The sequence below is a fragment of the Sciurus vulgaris genome (genome assembly GCF_902686455.1).
Source record: "Sciurus vulgaris genome assembly, chromosome: 15".
Classification (NCBI taxonomy): domain Eukaryota; kingdom Metazoa; phylum Chordata; class Mammalia; order Rodentia; family Sciuridae; genus Sciurus; species Sciurus vulgaris.
Genome location: NC_136476.1, coordinates 65,666,092 through 65,674,071, shown reverse-complemented (window position 1 = coordinate 65,674,071; position 7,980 = coordinate 65,666,092). Strand labels below are relative to the sequence as shown.

General features: G+C 40.8%; 1 long non-coding RNA gene across 2 annotated transcripts in view; it reads right to left on the bottom strand.

The window, feature by feature from the left end:
- Positions 1–344: 344 nt before the first annotated feature.
- LOC306645137 overlaps positions 345–7,980 on the bottom strand; it is a 45,575-nt gene continuing 37,939 nt past the window's right edge. Inside the window, exons 3-4 of one of the 2 annotated variants that reach the window (XR_013759549.1) lie at positions 5,227–7,123; positions 345–2,145 (exon numbers count right to left, since the gene is read on the bottom strand). This is a non-coding gene — a long non-coding RNA (uncharacterized lncRNA). Of the gene's footprint in view, positions 2,146–5,015; positions 7,124–7,980 lie in introns of those variants that run through there. The other variant, XR_013759550.1, reaches the window with a different exon arrangement.

Sequence of the window (7,980 nt, the reverse complement as noted above, 5' to 3'; positions counted from 1 at the left end):
TGTGTGTGAAAAAGATTTTCTCTGACTCTGTAGGCTTTCTTTTCACATTATTGATGGTTCCCTTTGCTGAGAAAAAGCTTTTTAGTTTGAATCCATCCCATTTATTGATTCTTACTTTGATTTCTTGTGCTTTGGGAGTCTTGTTAAGGAAGTCTGATCCTAGATCAACATGATGAAGATTCAGGCCTACTTTGTCTTCTATTTGCTGACGAAAAGTTGTACCCCATTTGTATACAATGAATCAAAATGCATTCTATAAAAACAAAACAAAACAAAACAAACAAACAAACAAACAAACAAAAAACTAAATGAAAATATAAGTAAATCTTTATATAGTTTTGGGATGTGTATGGCATCTTTAAACATGACATCACATGCAGAAAATGTGAAAGGAAAGAATGATAGATTTAACTATACAAAAATGTTTTGTCAAAAATAGACCAAACCCACAACAAAAGTACAGGAACCAAACCAAACTAACCAAAGGATAACAACAAAAAATAAATAAGTACAGAAAATTAACACCCCCAAAATGACAAATTGGAACATTTATAAGCAACATAGTTAATTGACTATTAAAGATCAATAAATAAGGGAAGAGTCCAGTGGAGGATTGGTAAAATACCTCCTAGAGCACCCCTGGCCTCTAGAAATCATCGTTTTTAAGAACAATGATGTAGACTGTTATTATTTGGTGTGGAGAGATGTCTATGCTGCCAGTTAATGGATTAAAAAAAAAAAAGAACTATAAATCTGGTATGCCCCATGCTGTGGGGACATGTGGGAACCAGTGTAAACATTTGTGTGTGTTAGTGTTTAACACATAGGAAAAAAAACCCCAGAATTGTGAAATCAACATCTTCTCTGGGTAATACAGTTATAGATGATTTTTACATTTTTCTCTGCACCATTATTGATTTCTTCAATTTCTTACAGTATCCATTTATGTCTTCAATGATGACATGGTCTAAGCCTTGAATTGTGTTGTTTTTTAATAAGGTTAGAAGACTCTTTCAAGAGCATAATAAATTTGTACATTCCTAGATCACAGCCATTTCTATGTTTTGGTGAAAAACTCTGGGCTGAGATGAATGGTACATAGTAAAATTCCAGTAAAACCAAGTATGTCAGCAGTTTCTACATTGGATTTGTATAAAGCTCTGCAAATATGACCTCCTAAATTCCCATGTTTGAGAATTTATTTTGAATTTATTTTTATAGTCAAATAAGGGATCTATATTTGTAAATGTTCCATATGATCTTGAAAAGAAAGTATATTCTCTATTTCTTCCCTTGAAATCACTGTGTTTCTTTACTATCCACGTCTTCTATACCATTGGTTTTTTTTTTTTTTTTTTTTTTTTTTTTTTTTAGCTATGAAACCTAGGATGGTATTTTAAAGTATCTCATGTTGTGTTTCTGTGCATTTTGCTTAGCATTTCTAACATAAGTCAATTTTTATTCTTGAACTCTTCATGCACTGTGCTTTTTGATCAATATGCAATGGTGGTCCACACTCTGTTTCCTGTTGCTTGTGGCTTATGCTCTTTAGCTTGCTATTAGTGTTGTGAATCCTACCTCCTTCACAAAAGCATGTCTTTCCCTATCTTTCTATTTTCTGTCCTTTATAATGATCTAACACTTCAGTTGGAGAAGTGTTCCTGAGAGCGATGTTTTCATTTCTGACCTTGTGTGGTGGTCACGATTGATGTGCTGGGTCTCATTTCTATCATCTCTCTGTGATGCTTCTACTGATTTCCTGCACTAGGGCTTTAGTCTCCAAAATGGGATGCACACACCCCGGCTGGCACACAAGATAACATTCCCTGGAGTCCCAGGGGAAATGCTCCTTTTAACTTGAAAGTCAAGAAAGCCATTAAGCTTCACTCATATTTAATATGAACTGGTAGTGGGGCTTTGCTCAGGTGCACATAGAAGACAGAGGCTCTCAGCTCACTCTCGGGAAGGAGGTGGAAGGGAGGGAATTCCAGAATTCAAGGAGGATGACAATGATGCTTTCACACTTGGTTCACTTACACTGACTCCCTGGAGTCTTTGTGTGCTCAGAGGAGTGGATTTGAGGGTTATTTAATTTATTGTTGTCTAAGCTAATGTACAGCATTAGCAAAGATCTCAAAGTGATTCCTAAAAACAAAAGTAATGCTCATGATATAAAAGGAAAAGGACTGTGATACTAATCCCTCTGTACCCACCCCTCTTGCCCTCTACCAGAGGCCTAACTAATGCTTTCCATTTCCCTGGCAGGGCCACATCGTCAGTCACATTATGAGGTAACAGAGCATTTTCAAAACGGATGTTTGGAAACATTTCCGAGTTTCCATTGCTATGTGATACATTGCTGAAAATGATATAAATGTTACACCTATAAAAATAATCTCTCATATCAGCACACTTAAAAAACTTGAAATACAATTTTATACTCTTGAAAAAAGTTTTAGAGAATTTTCAAACCATTTGTTGAGGCATAAAAATATAATACGTACTGATTTCTTCTCAAGAGTAATTGATGGATACCATGGAAGGTGGAAATTTACTACCAAATTTCAACAAAACAATTACATAATCAGTGGATGGAACAGAACCTAAGTGCTGGGATTATTAAGCACAGCCATGGTATGCTTCTGCCCCTGAGCACAGCTAGCCACACAACTCTGGAAGGATCTTATTCAGCTACTACAGCCATGAAATCCAAATTGGAAATGAAAAGACCCAGAATCACACCTTTGGATTGCTATTTTGCAAATCATGCAACCAAGTGTTTCAAAAACATTGAGAGCAAATTTAATCACTCTGCTCCCACTGGAAATTATTTTAATAAAAAGAAAAAATGTGTTACTAATAAATGCAATAAAACTTACTTTAAACTTATGTTAATTTTAAGTTCATGTTTTCAATGATTCTAGGACTGTTTTACGATATACATACACAAACACCTAATAGTATGCATATTTCTATATTTTATATCAAGAAATCACTAAAGTGGAGATGCACTGCTAAGTAATCTTACTGATAAAAATAAAAGAGGCAATCTTTTTATTTAGTCTCTTTTTTCCCGTTCATTTCTTAAAACATTTGAATTTTTTTAGGGGAGGGGTACCAGGGATTGAACTCAGGGGCACTTGGCCACTGAGCCACATCCCCAGCCCTATTTTGTATTTTATTTAGAGACGGGGTCTCACTGAGTTGCTCAGAACCTCGCTTTTGCTGAGGCTGGCTTTGAACTCGTGACCCTCCTGCCTCAGGCTTCTGAGCAGCTGGGATTATAGGTGCCACTGTGCCCAGCTATATTTTTAATTAGTGATGTTCAGAACTGTATTTCTGTTGTATAAAAATGTTGATATGCCTTAACAGGACTCCCATAGCACAAGAAATAAAAGGAAGAATCAACAACTGGGATAGATTCAAACTAAAAAGCTTTTTCTCAGCAAAGGAAACTATCAGCAATGCGAAGAGAGAGCCTACAGAGTGGGAGAAAATCTTTGCCAATAATACTTCAGATAGAGCACTAATCTCCAGAATCTATAAAGAACTCAAAAAACTCTACACCAAGAATACAAATAATCCAATCAACAAATGGGCTAAGGAAATGAACAGACACTTCACAAAACAAGATCTACAAGCAATCAACAAACATATGAAAAAATGTTCAACATCTTTAGTAATAAGAGAAATGCAAATCAAAACTACACTAAGATTCCATCTCACCCCAATTAGAATGGCTATTATCAAGAATACAAGCAACAACAGGTGTTGGCGAGGATGTGGGGAAAAAGGTACACTCATACATTGCTGGTGGGACTGCAAATTAGTGCAGGCACTCTGGAAAGCAGTGTGGAGATTCCTTAGAAAACTTGGAATGGACCTACCATTTGACCCAGCTATCCCACTCCTCGGCCTATACCCAAAGGACTTCAAATCAGCATACTACAGAGATACAGCCACATCAATGTTCATAGCTGCTCAATTCACTATAGCCAGACTCTGGAACCAACCTAGATGCCCTTCCATTGATGAATGGATAAAGAAACTGTGATATATATATATATATATATATATATATATATATATATATATATACATACACACACACACAATGGAATATTACTCAGCTATAAAGAATAATAAAATTATGGCATTTGCAGGAAAATGGATGAAATTGGAGAATATCATGCTAAGTGAGATAAGCCAATCTCAAAAATCCAAAAGACAAATGATCTCACTGATAAACGGATGATGACACATAATGGGGGGTGGGAGGGGAGCAAGAATGGAGGAAGGAGGGACTATATAGAGGGAAAAGAGAGGTGGGGGGGAAGGAAAAAATAACAGAATGAATCAAACATCATTACCCTATGGAAATGTATGATTATGCAAATGGTATGTGCAACATGTATCCCATTTGTTTACAATAAAAATAAATTTAAAAAATGTTAATATGTTCATCTATATCTTTCCCATGTGATAACTTTCATTGATAATACCTTGTGATACTGATCCAAACAATTATTATTTTTTAATCACATAGCTTCTTTTTTAAAAAATTGTCATAGATATCTGTATTTGTTTAACTTCGTTTGTACCACTGGAGGCTTCTGCACTAATTTTATTTTATTTATTGTTTTTTTGGTACCAGGGATTGAATCCAAGAGTGCTTAACCACTGAACCACATCTCCAAACCCCAACCCCTTCTATTTTTTATTTAGAGACAAGTAGCTCACTACATTGCTTACTGCCTCACTAAGTTGCTGAGGCTGACTTGGGAGCTGCAATTCTCCTGCCTCAGCCTCCTGAGCTGTTGGGATTACAGGTTTGTGCCACCACACCTGGCCAGCCCTACTTCTTTAAAAACTTTTGTTTTATGCTTTGATTATTGCTTTATCGTTATATAATAGTTGGGTTCATTCTGACACATTCATGCATGCACGAAGTTTAATTCGCTCCATTTCAGTCCCTGGCGCCCCTCTTTTCCCTCCCCCCCTCCCTTCCCCTATTCCTTTCCTGCATTCTACTGCTCATTCTTCCACTCATTTGTTTATTTTTAATTCGTGTTTTACAAATATACATAAAAGTAGAATTCACCATGATATATTTATACATGCACATAGTGTAATTTTTAAAATTTGGTTTATGCCTTGGATAAATTTTCAGCTATATTTATTCCTATATCTTTTCAGAAGCACACATAGATAATTTCCATGCCTTACCTCCCTGAGTATCCTCGGGGCTCCCAGATACATATCCTCAAGAGTCCCGGTTTGGTTACGGAACTCCTTGTCACACCTTCTCACTTCAGAATGCTCCCGATATGACTTCGTTGTTTCCTGGAAGTGTAACCCGAGGCCAGCCAACATTCTGTCTCTACTGAATATGTAAGTGGTTCTTTCCCCCCAGTTTTACAACTCTGTAGTTATCCTAGTTTCTCTGGGCTGACTCTGCGGTGCAGCCATCAGCCACTCATATGGGCCTGAGGGTCCAAGATGGCCTCCTGCAGTCTGGGCCTGCCCTGACCATCACAGGGGCTCCTGTCAATCAGAGGGTCCAGCCTCCTTACATGGCAACGTGGGGTGCTTAATTCTCAAGAGGCGAGGACAAGAGCTCAAGGTGTGCCCAGAACTCACACAATGCTACTGCCACCACATTGTGTTGTGACAGTTGTCACACCTCTGATGGTTGGTGTAGCAAAGTTACATGGCAAAGGTGGGTACACACTGGGAGGGGAGTGATTTCCACCCATTGAACAATCCACCACCCCACAAACCTCAGCATTCAATACAACAATCAGAAGTTTATTTTCTCCCACTACCTGACAGTTCTGGGTCCCAGGTTCCCTCTGACCCTGAAGATTTTGAGTGTGCTGTCTCCAGCCAGCCAAGGCAGAAAAACGCAGAGAAGGCAAAAGTGCTTCTTCCAAACCCAGGCCCAGGAGAGAAGCTTCACTTCTGCTCACAGTCCTGAGGCAAAAACCTCTCCTGCACCCTGATGGGAACGGACAGGTGCCACCAGGAGCAATTGTGGAGGGACCTTGGGTTTGAGGTACAGTTATGTTTCTGTGCTTTGCTGCTGACTCTCCTCCCTGATGTCTTATCCCGTGTGAACCTGCAGCATCTTAACAGGACCTAGGATCCCCAAGGAAGTCCTGCTTGCAGTGGCCTCCAGCTCCAAAAGAAGTCCCTTCCGGAAGTGGCCTCTTGCATCCAATGCATTCAATGTGAGCTGCTTCTTGAAGGGGCTGCTGGCTCAAGGGAAGGCCTTGTAGCAGCACGTGCATTTTGCTTGCTGGTTTCCCCATCCCAAGATCTCTTTCCAACCCTTCACGCTAGTCGGTCTTACGTAGATTGTCCGGGCCTCTCTGCTTTCTCGTTACTCCTCTGTCCTGGGGACAGTCATATGTAGACTCTAAATGTGTCTTTGGTCCATTACCATCAGCCTATGTGAAAAATACACCCCCTTACGTATTGGGCATATGTGTGGCACCCTTCCTATTTTCCAGCACTGATGCTGGTTTTTCCCTGATTTTATATCCTCTGATCATCCCATTTGACTGAGGGTGGAGGGCCGAGCGGTGGACGCCTACACTTACATCATCATCCGATGCAGAGGAATTACACAGTCTTACATTTAAATGCTGGTGGAAATTATACGACCTGTGATATCAGTTTCTTTAAAACACCTTGTAAACTTTCACTTCTGCAGAACTACCATAAATCTGTTTAATTCAACAGTTTACACTAAGTACTCTAGTATTCCACTTGGAAGTACAACGCTTTTCTGCTCGATTGAAACTTTGCACTGTTGGAAGTTGTTAAGAATACCATTTGGTTGCAGCCAAATGTCTCCGTATCTGATCATCAGGAATAGTCACAGCTCACATGTGTATCCGTTTAGCGAGGGGTCCCTGGGGCCGTGCTGCTCCAGAGCAGTGCTGGGCACTGGGGTGCAGGCGTCCAGGCAGGGCTTCTGCCGCCTGGCTGTTTGGTCCTGGGAAGCACACGGTCCCAGAGTGTGGCGGTGCTGGGGAGTATCAGTCCTCATGCTTCTCTTTAACTCCATGCCGGTGATGCTTCATCCGGGGCACTCACACTGTTTTGAGGTATAACGGGACTGAAAGGGGAAGAAACAGGGAGTGAGCTTTCTCAGTGCTCAAAATGGGCTTTTGATCCCCAAAACAAGGCTTGAGGGAAGAAGCATGGTGCAACCTGTATGTCAGCACGGTAAATTTGGAGAGTTTTCTGTCTGCAGGAGAAGGGTTCCCTGGGCAAGGGCACCTGCAGGGGGAGTGACCTTGGAACCAGAGGGTCAGATTTGGGCACCCATGTGGAGAGCGGCTCAACACGTGGATCCCCCAATCCACCCAGCACCTGGCTGAGTCCTGAGAAGTGCCCTGGGTAGGGAGCCCCTCCTTATCCATGGTTTGGGACAGTTTGATAAGTCCTCTCCAAGAACAGGCTGATGTAGTGACAGCTGGAGAAGCAGTTGATCTGGAAGATGAAGCCTGGGGACTGGGCGGAACCCACTTGCTCTCCACAGAGCTGCAAGGTGGAGCGTGAAGGGATTTTTATATGATCAGCTATGAGCAGCGAGGAAGGAAAGAGCGCAGGAGGCACCGCAGGCAGGGCTTCTAGGGCCTGCCTCCATTCCCTGAGCTTGCGGCCTGCTGGCTAAGGCCACAGAGAGGCTGTGGTTGGTCACACTGGCGGAGTGAAGACGGTCGGGGATTTTGGTGACATAGTTTTAGAACTCAGTATGAAGCCATCAGCCACCCAAATCTCCCAAACGGATAACCAAAAAACTTTGCAAAGGCATATGCATCAAATCACATGCAACTGGAGGTTTAGAAAGAAAGCACTTTAATTAAAAACGATGATCACATTAAATAAGTATCATCCTGGAAATCCTAATCATCACCCAGAGCACAAACTAGGAAAGATAACGAGCTTCTAAAAGTGAGCAGGAGATAT